The sequence below is a fragment of the Martes martes genome, assembly GCF_963455335.1.
Source record: "Martes martes genome assembly, chromosome: 6".
Classification (NCBI taxonomy): domain Eukaryota; kingdom Metazoa; phylum Chordata; class Mammalia; order Carnivora; family Mustelidae; genus Martes; species Martes martes.
In genome coordinates, this window is record NC_137893.1 from 38,059,808 (window position 1) to 38,079,109 (window position 19,302).

Here is a 19,302-nt window from a genome sequence, read left to right on the forward strand (position 1 = left end):
CAAGTTTCCAAATTAATATAAATTGATTCTAATAACGCATTTTAAGTGAGTAACTAGAGATGAGAACTTCCATTTTAGACTTACATTGCCATTTGTTTTTAAGTATAGATATTTAAGAAAATACTACATACCCTTTAGTGAAAAACAGCAAAAGTAAGACAAATTGAAACCTCAAATGTGGACTATGATATAACATACCCAGAAAAGTCAAGAGATTTGATCTAAGCATATTTGCAAGGCTGAAAGAAAATTTAGTCACATGTTATATTAACAGCAGTGCTGCTGAATATAATTATCCAAACTACGATTTAGTTTTGGAAACTGTTAGGATCCCAATACTGTTTTACAAAAACAAATCATTTAAAGAAGAAAAATTACCACTATCTGAGTACCCTTAAATGCTGTCAGGTTATGAAATAGTCTCTGAAAAACCACTTAGTCACTGATAATGACAAATCTTATTTATGTACTTTCACAATATAGCTCAGTTTATTTCTGAATAGAGGCTCTTCATAATGGAATTCAATATTGATTAAGCACACAATTAATAAATCAATTTAATTCTAAAGCATTGATATTTTTTTCCAGTGAGCTATCTTTTTTCAATTGAGAAATGTGAATTTAAGATTGCCTGTCATTTGTCCTCGGAAAAATTGATAACTGATTTACAGCTGGTTAAAATTTGAGTTTTCTTTCTAACAGAGGGATCCCTTTCCCTCCATGGAAAATATATTTATTTTAAAACTATATGTACATTATATACATTATATACAATATATAAAACATATGTGTTATATAGAGGTAATATATACATAGGTGTATAGGTACATACACAACTTTTTTTTAAGATTTTATTTTTTTAGAGCAGTTTTAGCTTTATATCAAAATGGAGAGGGAAGTACAGAGACTCCTCCTTTACCTCCTGCCCCTAAACGTGCATAGCCTCCCTCATTATAAATTATTATAAATATCATTATAAATATCATTCACCAAAGTGGTCCATTTGTGCAATTGATGAAACTACACTGACACACCATAATCATGCAAAGTCCATCATTTACCTTAGGTTTCATTTTTGGTGTTGAACATTCTATGAATTTGGACAAATATGTAATGACATCCATCCATCATTATACTATCCTAGAGAATATTTTCACAGCTCTAACAATCCTACCTATTCATCTCCCCACTCCCACCCTTACTCCTGGCAACCACTTATCCTTTAACTATCTCTAGAGTGTTGCCTTTACTAGAATGTCATATGATTGGATTCATACAAAATGTAGCTTTTCACATTGACTTCTTTCATTTAGTGATATGCATTTAAGGGTCCCCCCTGTCTTTTCACACCTTAATAGCTCTTTTGTTTATTTTTTCCCCCTTCTCCTCCTCCTTCACCTTCTTCCTCTTCCTCTTCCCCTTTTTCTCCTTCTCCTCCTCCTCATATTCTTCTTCTTCTTCCTCCTCCTCCTCCTCCTCCTCTTCCTCCTCCTTCTCTCTCTCTCTTTCTCACTACTGAATAATAATCCATTGTCTGGATGTACTACAATTTATTTATCTATCCATTCACCTACTGAAGGACATCTTGGTTGCTACCATGTTTTGGCAAATATGAATAAAGTTGCTATAAGCATCTGTGCGCAGGTTTTTATGTGGACATAAGTTTTATGTGGACATAAGTTTTCAACTTATGTTTTCAACATAAGTTTTCAACTCCAATGGGTAAGTACCGTGATATATATTGTAGTTTATCTTTTCATATGCTTATTTGCCATATGTATATGTTCTTTGGTGAAGTGTCTGTTAAGATCTTTGGCTTTTTTTTTTTTTTTAATGTTGGGTTCTTTTGTTTTCTTACTGCTAAGTTTTAAGAGTTCTTTGTATATTTCGGATGACAGTCGTTATATTGATTTTTTTTTTTTTTTGCTACTATTTCATCCCAATTTGGGGCTTGTCTTCTAATTCTCTTGGCATTGTCTTTTAATTTTAGTAGAGTCTAGCTTATCAATTCTTTCTTTCATATGTCTTTATGGGTCATGTCTTTGGTGTTGTATTTAAAAGGAATCACCACACCTATGATTTTCTCCTATGTTATCTTCTAGGAGTTTTAGTTTTGCATCATACATTTAGAACTATCGTCCATTTTGAGTCAATTTTTGTGGAAAGTATAAGGTCTGTGTCTAGAGTCTTTGTGTGTGTGTGTCTGTGTGTGTGTGTGCACGGATGACCAGCCTTTCTAATACCGTTTGCTGAAGAGACTATCATTGCTCTATCACATGTACTTTTTTTTGTAATAAAGTGATTTATTTCAGCCTTACCAAAATCAGAGTGTTCATAAAGACATCCAAAAATACCTTTATCTATTATAACAACAGTGTTCAGGAAGAATAGCTGGTTTTAGTGTTCAGCTTTTTTATTTTTCCCCATCAATAGTAGATAATCAATTTGAACTGATTTTCTTCTTTTCTAATGCATTTATTTTCCGGTGATTTATGTGCTCATTCCAAACAATTGGACCAAAGAAACCTCCACCCCTGAGCATTAAACATTTGATCAATATAAGAGTTTCATTGTAGAAAGTAGTGTTAAAAGTTTATTCATTCAGTGCACTCTTTAGAGATGATTAACTGTCTTTATTATATTAAAGCAAACCCAAAGCCATCTGCCAAAGGCGATTGTGTCCAAGCACTGAAACCATTTCATGTGAAAACTCATTTTCAGGCTCCTAATTATTTTTCATTATAGTGGCAGTGTGGAATAGATTGGAATTGGACAGTAATTGCCAGGTCTGAGCAGTGTGGACCATTGCAATGTATCAGTTTAGATGAAGTGTGACAAGGATACATCTAGCTACTATATAACTTCCATTAACCAACTTCCCTGTCCCTGATCATGTAACACTTCATAGAATGTGGTCAGCACAAGGTCATAATAATGGCTTTCTGACTGACTTCAAGTATTTTGTATAAGTGCAAGCTGTTAACTCCCTGTGTTAGCATTGTTCTAGGAATGTCCAGTTATTACAGTTGTCAAAAGTATCTATTTCTTCAAGAGGGACAGGTAAACTTTTTTAAATTACAAAGTTCAAGCTCAAGTTTGACTTCTTTCATGTATAATGATCTGAAAGGGAAGGCATGACAAAAATTATAATAATTTCATATAATTTTAAGTGATCAATATTATTCAGTCAATCCAGTATACTGATCATAAAAATTCTATCCAAGTAGAAAACAGTCTCAAATTATTTCTAAATATGCAACCAAGCATATCATTTTTAAGCAAACTTACTAGTAAAGTGAAACAGCCATACCTACAGATAGACTCTTTTCATAAATAAGTTTTCCGTACAGGGGTGACACTAACAATATTTGAGTGACTCTCAACTGGGTGATCATGTCCCCTTCCCCCCACCCACCAATGTCTGGAGACGTTTTCGCTTGTTATAGGGGCCAGTGATCCTATTGGCATCTAGTGGATTGAGTCTAGGGATGTTACTAAACATTGAAAATGCACAGGATAGATTTCCCACAACACATACAACAGATAATTATCTGTCCTAAAATGTCAATAGTGTCAATATTGAAAAAACTCTGGAATATATGTATTAACTTCCAATTTGTTGTTTCCCTGTTCCCCAAAATATAATAATTATTTTTTAGTGATTGGTTTTTTAAAAACATTTTCCCTCTGTAGAACATTAAGTCATCAATATAATTTAGTAATAAATTTCCTTCTATAATGTATTTTATTTTACCTAATATAAACTCATGCATATTACAATTAGGATTTTTAACTCATGGTCCTTTTCTGCCCCTCGGTTTTATTTCAAGATAATTGACCTGCTTCACTGTGTAAGTTTAAGGTGTACAGTATTATGGTTTGATTCACATGGACTGTGAAAAGTTTACCACAGTAGATTTAGCTAACCTGCATCTTCTTATATGGATACAATGAAAAAAAGAAAAAAAAATTCCTTGTGATGAAACCTCTTAGTATTTAGTGTCTTAACAATTCTCCTAGATATCAAACAGTAGTTTTAAATACAAGCTTCATGTTGTACATTATATCCCTGGTATTAATGTATCTGGTAGCTGAAAGTTTGTACCTTTTCACCACCTTTCCCCTTCCCCTATTCTTTGCCTCTGGTAGCCAGAAGTCTGATCTCTTTCTATGTGAAGTTGGATGTTTTGTTTTGTTATGTTTTAGATTCCACATTTAAAGTGAAATCAAACAGTTGTTTGTCTTTCTCTGATTTATTTTGCTTAGCATAATGCCTTTAAGGCCCATCCATGTTGTCACAAATGGTAGGATTTCTTCATTTTTTTTATGGCTGGATAATATTCTATCTTGTATATATACCATGACTTTTTTATCCATTCATCCATGGATGGTGACTTAAGTTATTTTTATGTGTTGACTATTGTAAATAATGTCACCTTAAACACGGAATGCCGATTGTCACCTTCATGAGGTGGGGATCCTGGTGATCAAAGCCGAATGACAGGGACTACTGACTGATGATCAGTAGACGACTTTATTTCTCACAATCACTTCTTTTATACTTTATACAAGAACTGGTTACAAACAGGATATAGATTTACATGCAGGACGTGAGCTACATGTGGGATGTGGGTTATGTGGAGGACGTGGGCTACATGCGGGATGTTGGCTAGGTGCAGGCAATCAAGTGTGACAAGTGAACAACAATGATCATCTCTTAGTTTTACATGACAAGAGAAATTTAAGGTTTCCCTACACTTAGCAGATACATCTAAAGGAGGACATGAAAGCACACCGGGGATCCTCCCAAGTTTATTCCGGGCATCAGCCCAGGACAACTCTTGCCTCCATCTCCTGGAGTTTTCTCACAGGGTCTGACATGACCCCAGTCACATTGGCGAGGATCTGGGTTGTGTTCCAACAGCAGGTATCTTTTCACTTTCTTTATATATATTCTGAAAACTGGAATTGTTGGGTTGTATGAAGTTCTATTTTTCATTTTTTGAGGACATTCTCTACAGATTTTCTATTGTGGCTGTATCAATTTACAATGCCATGAACAGTGCACAGGATTCCCACTTTTCTACATCCGCACCAGCATTTGTTATCTGTCTTTTTGATGATGGACATTTTAACAGGTGTGAGGTGATATCTCATTGTGGCTTTAATTTGCATTTTCCTAATGACTAGTGATGTTAAGCATCTTTACTATGTATCTTACTGTGTATCTTCTTTAGAGGATTTGCCCATTTTTAAATTGAGTCCTTCTCTTTTGCTATTGAGTTGTATGAGTTCTTTACATAACTTTGGGTTATGTAAAGGTTACATAACCTTATCAGAAATATAGATTGTAAATATTTTTTCCCATTTCATAGGTTTCCTTTTCAGTTTGTTGGTATTTATTTATTTATTTATTGCTGTGCAGGTGCTTTTTACTTTGAGGTCGTCCTACTTGTTTATATATGATTTTGTTGCTACTGCTTTAGGTGTCAGATCCAAAAAATCATTACCAAGGTTCATGTTAAGGAGCTTTATTTTTTTGTTTTCTTCCAAAAGCTTTATGGTTTTAAGTCTTATGTTTAAGCTTTTAATACATATTGAGTTAATTTTTGTGGGTGGTATAAGATACAGGTCCAATTTCATTCCTGTACATGTGAAAATCCAGTTATCCTAGCACCATTTATTGAAGACTGTCTTTTCTCTATTGAGTGTTCTTGGCTCTCTTGTCAGATATTGGTTGATCCTATATGCTTGAGTTTATTTCTGAGCTTTCGATCCTGTTCTGTTGGTCTATTTGTCTGTTTTCATGCAAGTATCATACTCTTTTGATGATGATAGGTTTATGATATAGGTTGAAATCTGAAAGTATGATGACTCCTGCTTTGTTTTTCTTTCTCAGAATTTCTTTCACTGTTCAGGATCTTTTTGGATTACATATAAGTATTAGAAGTGTTTTTTTTTTCCCTACTTCTGTATAAAATACCATTGGAATCTTGATAGATATTGCATTGGATCTGTCGATAGTTTTTGGCAATATTGACCTTTTTTGTGGTTTTCTTTTCAATACTTTCATCAATGTCTTATAGTTTTCAGTGTACAGGTATTTCACCTCCTTGGTTAAATTTATCCCTAGCCATTTACTCTTTCTGATGCCATTGTAAATGAGATTATTTTCTTGAATTATTTTTCTTATATTTTATTACTGGTATATAGAAATGCATCAGATTTTCATATGTTAATTTTGTATCCTGTCACTTTACTGAATTCATTTGTTCATTCTAACAGTTTTTTGATGGAGTTTTCAGGATTTTCCTTTTATAGTCTCAAGTCATCTGCATACAGTGACAATTTTTCTTCTACCTTTTAAATTTGCATTTTTTTGCTTCTAATTGCTATGCCTAGGATTTCCAATACTATGATAAATAAAAGGGACAAGAGTGGGCATTCTTATCTTATTCCTGATCTTAGAGGAAAACCTTCCAGTATTTCACTATTGAGTGTGATATTAGCTGTGGGTTTGTCATATACAGTCCTTATTTTGTTGCAGTAATTTCCTCCCTACCCACTTTGTTGAGAGTTTTTATCATAAATGGACATTGAATTTTGTAAAATACTCTTTCTATATGTGTTGAGATGATTGTGTCATTTTTATCTTTCATTTTGTTGATGAAGTACATAACATCAATTCATGTACAGTTGTTAAAACATTTTTGCAACCCTGGGATAAATCTCACTTGATCATGGTGTGTATGATCCTTTTCATGTATTATTTAAATTTGTTTCTTACTATATATTGGCCTGAAATTTTCTTTTTCCCTTCCTTCCTTCCTTCCTTCCTTCCTTCCACTCTCTCTCTGTCTCTCTCTTTCTTCTTTTCTTCCTTTCTTCCTTTCATCCTTCCTTGTCTGATTTTGGTATCAGGCTAAGGCTGGCTTCATAAAATGTGTGTAGGAGTATTCGCACCTCTTTGATTTTTTGGAAGATTTTGAGAAGGGGTGGCATTAATTTTTCTTTAAGTGTTAAAATTTTCTGGTGAACTTATCTGATACTGAGCTTTCCTTTGTTGAGAGATTTCCAATTCCTGATTTGATCTGCTTACTAGTAATTAGTCTATTCAGATTTTCTATTTCTTCCTGATTCCATTTTAGTAAGATGTATTTTTCTAGGAATTTTTGCAGTTCTTCTAGGTTGTCAATTTGTTGGCATATAGTTGTTCATAGTAGGTTCTTATCATCATGTGAATTTCTGTCATATCTGTGGTGATGTCTCATTTTTCATGTATAATTTTGTTGATGTAGGTCCTTTCTCTGTTTTCTTTGATTAGTCTGGTAATGGTTTGTCAGATTTGTTTATCTTTTTCTTAGAAGTTTAGTTTGAGTCATCTTAGTTGGTTCATCTTTCCTACTGTTTTCCTGTTCTCTATTTCATTTATTTCTGCTCTAATTTTTACTATTTCCTTTTCCTTTCTTCTGCTAACTTGGACTCAGTATGTTCTATTTTTTTTTCCTTTTTTTTTTTTCCTTTTACTTATTTAAGGCACAGTTAGGCTGTTTATTTGGAATCTTCCTTGTTTCTTAATGAAGGTGTTTTTTGCTATAAACGTCTGTTTTAGAACTCCTTTTGCTGTGCCCCTGAAGTTCTGGTATTTGGTATTTCCATTTTCATTTGTTTCAAACAACTTTTTTTATTTCCCTTTTAATTTCTTCTTTGATATGTTCATTGTTTAGGAGACTGTTGTTTAATTTCCATGTATTATGAATTTTCCAGTTTTCCTCTTGTTACTGATTTCTAGTTCCATGCCTTTGTGGTCAGAGAAGATACTTGTATGATTGCAATTTTCTTGAATTTTAAGCTTTGATTTGAGGTCTAACATATGGTCTATCTTAGAAAATGTTCCATGTTTGCTTGGAAATAAGGTGTATCCTGGTTTTGTTTAGAATGCTCTGTATATGTCTGTTTGGTCCACTAGGTTTGTACTGTTGTTCAAATGTGCTGTTGCCTTAGTAATCCTCTGTCTAAATGGTCTATCCATTGTTGAGAGTGGGATATAAAAATTCCCAACTCTTATTGTAATATAGCTGATTTATCCTTTTAGCTCTGTTAGTTTTTGCTTAATATATTAGGTGCTCCAGTGTTGCTCTACAAATAGTTGTAATTGTTATACCTTTGTGACTTATTGACCACTTTATCATTATATAATGACTTTCTTTGTCTCTTTTTACTGTATTTAGTGTAAAGTTTATTTTGTCTAAGTATAGCTTACCTGCTTTTTTTTTTTTTTTGTTTGGTTTGGTTTGGTTTTTTTGTTTGTCTTTGCTTTAAATTTTTTTTTCCATTCCATCATTCTCAGTCTATGAATGTACTAAAGGCCAAAGTGAGTCTCTTGAAGACAACATATTGTTGGATCCCCTTTTATCCATTCAGTGATTCTATGCTTTTTAATTAGATAACTTAATCTGCTTATGTTTAAAGAAATTATTGATGGGTGAAGACTATTGCCATTTTGTTATTTTGTTACTGTGTTTTTGTTGTTGTATTATTGTTTTTTCTTTTCTTTTCTTTTTTTCTTTTTCTTTTCTTTTCTTTTCTTTTTTGGTTGCTTTGGTGATTTCTTTTTCCTTGCCTTTTGTCCTGCAGTCTTTTTTGATGTTGTGATGTCTCTTTGGTATCACTGTGCATTGACTTCTGTATTCTGTTCTTTTGTGTAATTACCATAGGATCTAACTCTGTGGCTACCATGAGACTAACATAAAATATCTTAAATTTATAGCACCCTGTTTTAAACTGATAACAACTTAACCTCAGTAGAATATTTAAGCTTTACACTTTTTCCTCCCCTTCACGTTTTATGTTCTTGCTGTTACAATTTACATGTTTTATATATTGTGTAACCAATAGCAAATTATTGCAGTTATGGTTATTTTCATTATATTTATCTTTTAACTTTTAAACTAGATTTATAGAGGCACCTGGGTGGCTCAGTGGGATAAGTCTCTGCCTTTGACTTGGATCATGATCTCAGGGTACTAGGATCAAGCCCTGCATCTGCTCTCTGCTCAGAAGGGGGCCTGCTTCCACCTCTCTCTCTGCCTGCCTCTCTGCCTACTTGTGATCTCTCTATGTCAAATAAGTAAATTAAAACTTAAAAAAAATAAACTACATTTATAAGTGAATTATATGCCACTGTTACTATAGTGCAGAATCTATGACTCTACATTTACCGTTACCAGTGAAATGTATACTAACTTTATGTTTTTATGATGTTAAGTGGTCTTTCACTTCCTTTGAAAGAACTTTGTTTAGCATTTCTTGTAAGACATGTCTGACAGTAATGAACTTCCTCAGTTTTTGTTTGTTCAGGAAAGTCTTTCCCCTTGCTCACTTCTAGTTTCACAGTATACAGAATTCGTAGTCTACAGTTATTTTGTTTCAGTATTTTGAATATGTTATCCCATTCTCTTCTGGACCAAAAGCTTTTTGCTAAAAAATCCACTGATAGTTTTATAGGGGTTCCCTTATATGCAACTTCTCTCTTTTCTCTCGCTATTCTTAAAATTCTTTCTTTGTCCTCTGACTAATTACAATGCATCTCAGTACAGTCCTATATAGGTTCAATGTATTTGGAATCTTTAGACATCATAGATCTGGATGTCTATTTTTCCTCCCAGGTTTGTTCTCAGCCATTATTGTTTTAAATATACTTTCTGTCCCTTTCTCTTTCTCTTTTCCTTCTGGAATTCCCAAAATGCAAATATAGTTGTTGTTGTTTCCCCATTGTTACCCGTGATCCCCATAGGCTTTCTTTACCCTTTTTCATTCTTTTATCTTTTTTCTCTGCTAACTTGGTAATTTCTAATGCATTATCTTCCAGGTCACTGATTCTTTCTTTTGCATGTTTGAGTCAACTTTTGAAACTCTATTGAATTATTCAGTTCAGTTATTAAAGTTTTCAACCCTGGGACTTCTGTTTTTCCTAGGACAGGACTCAGGACCTATATAGCGTACTGTATGGAGACCCAAATCAGGTCAGTGTGTGTACTGAATTCTCTGGTCAGGTGAGGCCAGGTTTTGCTCTAAAGATGTAAGAAGTCACAGGCTCCACTTTCAGTTTCAGTAATACTGTAGGTACTGTTATTGAATGAGCTATGCAGCTTCCTGTGGGTACTGGTTAGGTTCTATGATGACGCGCTAAAGGCTGTATTCAGTGATGAACAGGGCTACAAATTAGATTCCCTCCCAGGCACAGCAGGAAAAGCAGCTCTAAAGCAAGTTAAGTTCTTTCTTCACTTAACTCAAGCCAACTCACATCCAAAGTTCCCTAACCGAACAGGGCCACTGGCTTTGCTCTGCCAACTATTAGCTCCGCCTTCCCACCTCTCAGCTTAAGAACCACTGGGCTGCACATCTTCCAAGTGTTGTGGCCAGCCCTTCTGGTCAAATGGAGCAGAAAGACACGCTGTGCCGCAGATGGGGCTATGCCTTCTCCTCTGTGCCTTGCGAGAAAAGGCAGGGACCACACCAGGCTACTTTCAATTTTCCAAATAGGCTCTCTTGTTGGGAGTGGCTGGTTGCTGCCCTTAGCCTTGGTCTGAATTAATTTTCCTACCTGTGTGTATTGTGGGAAAGCTCCACACCCAACACTGGATTTGATCTGAGTGAGAGCAATTGGTTCTGCCCACCTGTCTCTTAGCTTGAGTGTTGCTGGGCTGCATTACTTCCAGACTTGTCACCAGCTGTGTGGTCAAATGGGGCTGAGAGACACTTTCCATGGTGGGTTGGGCTGTGCTTCAGCATCTTCCCCTGGGCATGGGCAAATCAAGCTCTAGGGCCAGCAAACTCCTTGTTTGAGGATTCAAATCAGGTAGAGCTGCAACCCTCCCGCCCCCAAGTTTCCTGGTGAAACTGCAACACTGACTTTGTTCTGTGTGTGAGCAGAAACACTAGGTGAGGTTACTCTTTAGACACTGTAGATATGAATTTGTCTGCCAAGATCTCTGCGTTGGTTATTGCAAGTCCCTCCCCACTTCCCTGTCACAGTCAGATTCTCAGGAGTTGAGTCCTGCAGGTTCCTTTGCTATCTCTTTGGTGTGAAATCAGAGTAGGGGTTGCCACAGTGCAACCCACAATGCTAAGGGAATCACGATTGTCCCACTTGTGTTCTCTTTCCGCACTGGAGGAACTGCAGGCTCAGTGAGATGTCTCTGTGTGATATTGCGCTGGCCTGGGAAAGAAGCAATACAACCAATGTGTAGCCCTTTCTTTTTTCTCTTGCCCTTCTCATGCAATCTGTCTTGGTCTCTGTGGTGCAGGGTGGAAGGATTGAGCCTCAGCTTTTTGTTCTAAGAGTCTCTCAATCATGTCCTATTTTTGGATAGTTGTTAATTGTTCTTGTGTGGGAGAGCAAAGTCAGGAAAAACCTATGTCAACATCTTGGTAACATCACTTTCATCATGATCCTTTAAATTGCCTTTCTGAGCTAATCATTTCACATGATGCTGTATGTGTACCAGCAAGAGCCTCCTAATGAAATGCTTTCTTTTCCAAATAGAGTTGAATCACACCCATCTGAGAGAAGCAGTCTTTCTAATTGTATGTGGGTCTTTAAGATGCTCTATAAGTGGTGGTATGGAATAATCTGAATTTAGGTACTGCATGTGGCCATGGAAACAATCTTGTAACTTAGGTATTTTTTTTTACAATATTTCTTTTTATGTATTTCTGTAATAGCCACATAGCCAAGAACATAGCTATCCAGAATTATAAATATTTATTTTATGTGGTTGATATCTTAGAATAGTTATTTTCTAAGTAGAAAAAAAATACTTTGTCAGTTATTCTATACTCTTTAAAATGACCAGCATCTTTGTAAGTATTTCACAGGATGTTTACATTTATAGTCTCCTCTACTATGCTTCAAATTCTTTTAATATATTCAAGGCACCTCGATATAATTATCTTAAAATCTATTTAAAAAGCTAGTACATCCCATGTAGGTTTATAACTTAAAACATGATAAAATTTGAGAAATGATTCACAAATCTATAAATGAAATATTTTCTCCTCACAAACTTAACAAAATGCTCAAATTTATATAATTGCAAATATTTGAATAATTCAGTGAGAAATGAACTATTTGAACCACTAATTGAGGAGACTAGGTTTGATGAATAGAATTGCCCAAGTTTGAGAGCCATAAATCTCCACTTTCATTTAGTATTTCCAACTCTCTTCTTGACCTCATGCTCTGTTCTGGGCAGTCTATTATGAGTTTAATCATAGGTTATAAATATATGTCACAACTGAATTGATTAACACGTGGATCTACCTATGTATAGCAGAAAGGAACATGACCAAATGACCCAGCTGGAGTGCTCTAGTCCACAAAATGCACACTGTAGACCCTGTACATTATCTAGTCACTTTTAATTCCATTTTATTCAAATAAATCTAGTCATACTTCTTGATGTAAATTTTATTTGTCTTATTAATGTATAGCTTATGGATTCATCATCATTTCTATATACATAGATATGTGTGCACCCATGTGCATATGCACACACATGCACAAACACACTCCAAGTAACTATCTGTGCTTGGTACTGTTTTAAGCAGTTTAAAAAAGCATAGTTTCCAACCTCTAAAGTTCCCAATCTATAAGACAGAAGTAATGTTGTTAAGAAGGGTAAGACTAACAACAATAAAAAAGTGAGTGAAAAGATAATAATTTAAGACAAAAAAGGAGTTAATATCAATATATTTAACTAACACATTTACTCTTACACATAAACAGAAAAGATAAACAGTAAATAGAAAAATTGGTGTCTAATATGAACTGTGTTTTCTAAGTATAATAGATATACATGGCAAATAAAAACATGAAAATAATTTATATCACACCAGTAACCAGTAAATTGCAAATTAGAATTAAGTAATAGTCATTTTTATTCATTAGAGTTACATTACTGAAAAGATAAATACTAAGTAGTGTTTGATTGACTATAGGGGTATAAACTGGTAAAACAGTAGAAGCAAAGTAACTTGAAAATATATCTATCAAGTGTGAGATACATATAATATTTGTTCTGGATAATGTAGCTCTAATAGTGTATTTTAAAGAATCCCTAACCATTTTCAGAGAGATTCTTATCAAATGGTATTTAATGCAGCATTATCTGAGCAGCAAAATAACAACATAAAAACCTGAAACAACCCAAAATGTCTTTCAGTTAGATAAAAGTCAAATAAATTATTGTCTAATAGAATGCTGTACAGAATTTTTTAAATAAGTATATGTTCCAGCAAAACTGTTAATATTTTTAATGGCGAGGAGAGGAATATAGAGTGAGAAAATAATGGTAAATAAGAATGTTCACTGGGGCGCCTGGGTGGCTCAGTGGGTTAAAGCCTCTGCCTTCGGCTCGGGTCATGATCCCAGAGTCCTGGGATCGAGCCCCGCATCGGGTTTCTGCTCGGCGGGAAGCCTGCTTCCTCCTCTCTCTCTCTCTCTGCCTGCCTCTCTGCCTACTTGTGATCTCTGTCTGTCAAGTGAATAAATAAATAAAACCTTAAAAAAAAAAAAAAGAATGTTCACTTTATTTATTAGCTCTCAATTTTAGTTTTTTTTTTTTTTCACAGTGAGGATGTTTAGTGTGCTATATTACATAATTTAAAACAATAGATGAAAAGGGAGGAATGGTGTGATTCTTATACTTGCAAATGTGATTTTAATGATCATATCCAAATAAAAGGGGTCGATTGTTACCCTGAAGGTTTAAAAAAAAAAAAAAATTGGCTTCCTTTAACCCTTTAATGAGCAGGGGCTTGATGGAAGAGTAAAATCCCATGTTCTTCATGTGCCTGCTTCCTAAAGCAGACATTTCCTACTGATAGGTCAGCCTGCATCTCTATCCTGATATTTCTTTGCTTTAACAGTTCAACATAACTCTTCATGTGTAAAACCACAAAGCAATATTGGAAGACTATATATCCAGATATACAACTCTTCCCCCCGCCATTTTTCCCCTATTTTTAACTGTTATGGGGCACCTGGGTGGCTCAGATTATGATCCCAGGGTCCTGGGATTGAGGCCCGTATCTGACTCCCTGCTCCGTGGGAAGCCTGCTTTTCCCTCTCTCTCGCCCCCTGCCTTGTGTTCTCTATCTCTCTGTGTCTCTCTCTGTCAAATAAATAAATAAAATCTTAAAAAAAAAAAAAAAAGAAAGAAAGAAAACTAAAATTCATCTTGGTTTTATTTAAACTTTAGTAGAATGCTTCTTTGTAATTTATCTTAAATCTTAACTTAAGATTAAAAGCTCTCTCTGGACCTACAGCTTTACTGTACTGTACTGTACTGCCACTAACCCTGGTATTAAATCAGAACACCATGTCCCCTTTGCAACAGCACTTTGATGGCAGTATTATGCTATACTTCGACTTTTTTTAAGGAATTTTTTTTTTTTTGGTTGAAACTGCTAAAAAACAAAACCCTAAAAGAATGGAAGAAGTAACTAAAAAGGAATGCATTATTATAAAGAATATCTCCTAGCTCTTAATGTTTCAGAAACAGAAAATGAATAGAATTGCAGGGGATGATCTGACATTCAGTTGAGCTTCTAAGGAGGATATCATAAACATGGTGCATGTAAGTAACTCTCTGAGGCCTGAAAACGGAATTTTAATTCATTGAGTTCCTGTGTCAGAACTTGGTTCAAAGATGGCCCCATTCCTGGGGTGATTGGTTGATCTTGACCAACAGGGTGTCCAAGACTCACTTCACCATTTGTCACATGCAGCTAACACCAGTGGGTGCTTCTGGGAGTATTAAGTTTAGGACATTGTGAGCACTATTTTATAAACAATATTATTATTACAATGATTACTCTAAAAAAAACTTTAAAGCTAGAGTCAAATACATTTTCAAATGCAGATTTCCATTAAAGCAGTGGGGGAAAAAATCTGGGAAAATATATTCTGCCTCTAGGGTACCATCCTAGAAATGGATGGTTTTGCATCATAGAATAAAGAATTCTTATATTTGGGATGCCTGTGTGGCTCAGTGGGTTAAAGCCTCTGCTTTTGGCTCAGGTCATGATCTCAGGGTCCTGGGATCAAGCACTGCGTGGGGCTCTCTGCTCAGCAGGGAGCCTGCTTCCCCCTCTCTTTCTCTGCCTGCCTCTCTGTCTACTTGTGATCTCTCTGTGTCAAATAAATAAATAAAATATTTAAAAAAGAATAATTATATTTTAGAATAAATAAAACTCATGACTAAATACCCAGTTATTTAATATTTACAGACTTCCTAGAAAGCATTGCAATTGCTGGATAAAAATAATCTCAAACTTGAACAGCATTGCATCTTTTGGGAGATTAAAACAACAGCAAACCACTACCACCACCAATAGCAGCAGCAGCAAATGTTGAGCCCTACCTTCACCTCCCCAGTGTGGACTTGAAACGTGTAGTAGTATTTGATGCCAGTGTAATTATAACCAGGTGCTAGTGTACTTCTGAATTCATGTAACTGTACTTAATCAGAAGGCAGCTCTCCTGATGTTAACCATTTATATTAGGTTTTTAGGTAGTTAAGAAAATCAACTATACATTTTAGAGTTTCTTACAGCTTATAAATTGTTCTTGGGGATACTGGTCGTCTTCAGCAGAGCTTCAATGGGTTATCACACCAACAAAGTCTGTCTCCTTACGGTTTTTGTGAAAGTTACTCTCCTCCTAATAGGAATATGACAGATGCTGTCTGTAAATAATCCTACAGACCCAACCCATCTCTTTAGTGATATGGTTAAGAAGGAGAGTCAGGGTAGAGCCTGAAAGGAATGCTTAATATCTAGCACACCTTTTTAGGGGTGGAAATGGGTCTCTGACAGGAGGGAAAATGAGAAAAAGAAAATATCTGATGGGGAAGTGGGAGAACAGAGGAAAAAAAAGGAACTGTCAGAAGCTCTGTCTAGATCCATATGCATTAAAAGGCAATTTGTAGAATCAGTGAAGAAATAACTTGGACTCTTCTCTAGTTTGCTCATGATTGTCTTTCTACAAAGAGATTTCTTGTTTATTCATGATTATCTTTCTATGAATAGATTTTAACTGTAGGTTCTTCAAGACATCAAGGCATAATAAAGAGATTAGGTAGTTTAAATGCACCAATAGAATATTTGTTAACTAAAACATCATAGAATTTTAGTCCTGAGAGAACTGTTATCCTTAATTAAAAAAAAAAAAACTTTACTCCTTTTGGAATTATGCAAATCCATGGATTGGGTAGGTTAATTTAAATAAATATTTAAGTTTTACACACAGAAACTGTTTTCAGAGAAATAAAACAGTTACTCCAAAACTAGTATGATCTCACTCTGCTTTGTAGCACATTAAGCTGCAAAAGCAATTGGTGATAAAGGGAGCAGGCTGCTATGATAGCTGGGCCCAGTTTACTCCAGTCTCTAAATGTTAGTTCTCTGTCCATAAAGTGAGATGAAGATACAATTTACAGGTTTGTTATAAAGGAAGAGAAGAATAATGTGTGTATGTATCTGTGTATGTATGTATATGTACCTATGAGTGTGTGTGTGTGTGTGTATATATATATATATATATATATATATATATATATATATATATAACATTTTTGATATGCAGCATGCTGCTGAACCACCTGGCATATGAAAGAACTTCAATAAACTTTAAATTATTCCCAATTTCTCTCCTACAGCAATGATCGATTTGTCATTAACTACCTGACATTATATAGTATTCTCCTTTGGAAATGATCTTTATGAACATTAAAATGTGTAGACTTATCATGTTCTTATTTGAAGAATGAGTATTTTTTAAAAGAATTTTCCTTTAATTTGGTTATAATAATGGTTGAAAAAATATGGATTTTAAATTCAGTTGCCAATACTTGCATTTTCTTTAATCTTGAAGACTGCAAAAACTGATCCTAAAACACAGTTAATGAAATAATCAGTCATCAATGATCCTGCAAATTGGAAATACTCAGAGATGTGCAGGATAACTTGTGAATTCATTAAGATATTTTAAATCTATGATCAGTCAATTTTCTCTATACTTTAACCACTGTAGCACTTTTAGAAAGCCCTTTTTAAGTAGATAATTTCATTAGTAAGCATTTACAAAAAAGTTATTTAAATGAGTCAGAATACAATTATAATTATGTAGTTATTATTAAATCATTTCTGAAAAGCACTATTTTCTAACTTATCCAATATAAGAATATTAGAGAAATCTAATTTTATCTGTTCAAAGCTATTAGTTAATGACTATATTCTTCATTAGAAGAGTATAGTTTAGATTCTGTATCCTCAATATGTTAATGAACCCAGCATCATTTCTGAAAAAATGCATTTCCTTATTTTAGAGAGAGATTGCTTCTCGGCCTTTTGGCTAAGATCAAGTGTCCTTAGTTTAGAGATGTCTGCCATCAAGATTAAAATTTAGACAACAATTAATGTATGGATGAGTAATATTTGTCTATTCCTCTTAATAAATACACACTTACAAAACTGACAAAAGATGTTTCCAAAATTTCTAAGAAATTACAGAATCAGCTACTAATATTCTCCACAAAATTCCAAAGCCATTATATAATTTCAGGGTTTCAATTAATTCAAGTGTAAATATGGAGAAAGAAAAATATGTTCTGTGGTGACCTTTATGCTCAAGGGGCTTATTCAGCCCCTAAATAACCTAGACTTAGAATACTGTTATTCTTTAATACACTCACACCTAACAAATGAATGCAGTGGTATAGAATGCAATCTTGTAATAATTGCAGTTCCAGAGTGCTGAATAATGGTAATAGTTGTCACCACCAGCACCTTTGCCTGAGAAAGTCAACCACTGAGGGCATTCCATCTCTGTTTTTAACCTTGGAAGTAAAAATATTATTTTGGTCAGTATTAAGCCTTTTTATTCTTGATTAGCTTCTCTTGGAACTGATTCTGTATTTCTTCATCAAAACTGTTGCTATAGCAAAGGTCAGTGCAAAATTTATATAGAGAGAAATAGTAATTTTTATCATTTTATTCTACCCAAAGTATTATCAGCATGACCCTTTCATTTTCCTCTGATCTAATTGTTCTATAACCTTGAAAATTCCCATGTGTTCTTGACTATATTAAAATCGATTATATGTGCCCACCAACAAGATATCATGGTTTACATGCAAAATAAAATCCAGTTTCTTACTTTTAAAGTTGGCTTTAAGGAAAATTAAGTAAAAATATGTGTGTGTGTGTGTGTGTGTGTGTGTGTGTGTGTGTAATTTATCAAAGTCAATAAGTCTGGTATCCATAGGGATCTGCCACAGTCATAATCCAGACAGCTGTATATACAATGTATATGTTGAAATTTCTATTAATTGTTATTCTCAGCATGTATTGAGGGCTAAATGTTTTTCCTATAGCAGTTCTTCAAAGTCCTGCAAATTTTCCAAATGAAAAATGAAGACTATACATTTGAGTTGATTAAATTCTATATCTGTATAAACAGGGCAAGCCAAAACAAATATTGATCTTCCCAAAACCAAAAAGTTAACTCCTTGATAATGAAAATGATCGTTTTCATAGAAGACTGACTTTAAATAGAAACATAATTATCAAAAGTCACAATAAAACATTAAGACAAAAGCTTATGAAAATGGGAAGAAAAATATAATTGCATTTGAAAATAATTTCCAATGTAACAAAACCACATTTTAAAGACTTGCTATTTTGTGTCAAAATATTTCTGAAACAAAAATAGTGTTGCTGCTTAAAACTTTACATAAAATTTTAATTTTGTTTCATAAGCACATGAATATCAAATTTATTAAATAATCTCAAATTCATGAAATCTCTTGTATTTTTAAGTATTAAGATACATATAGTATAATTTTAATATATATAATATATAGTATATTAAATATAGTATATTTTAATAACAACTTTATATTTGTTTACACTTATCTTTAAAATGATTGGAAAAATCCTAGATATGTTTGTTTTAAACTGAGCCCTAAACTTCATTGTTGAAATGTATTTTAATATCTTTTCATATGACCTGTTTTAGTGAAACTTCATGGCTCTAATAACCACTGCTTCTACACTTATTTCAAACTACTTACCGATTAATACTGTATTCTTATGATCTGCATTAATTTTTAATATAGTATTGAAGTACTCCAACTGAACATCTTGCCTTCACCTCAATGTCAACAGTTTCTGACCATTCTTATCAAGTCCTCTTAAAACTAGTTGCTAGATTCTTTATTTTTGTGATTGCATTGC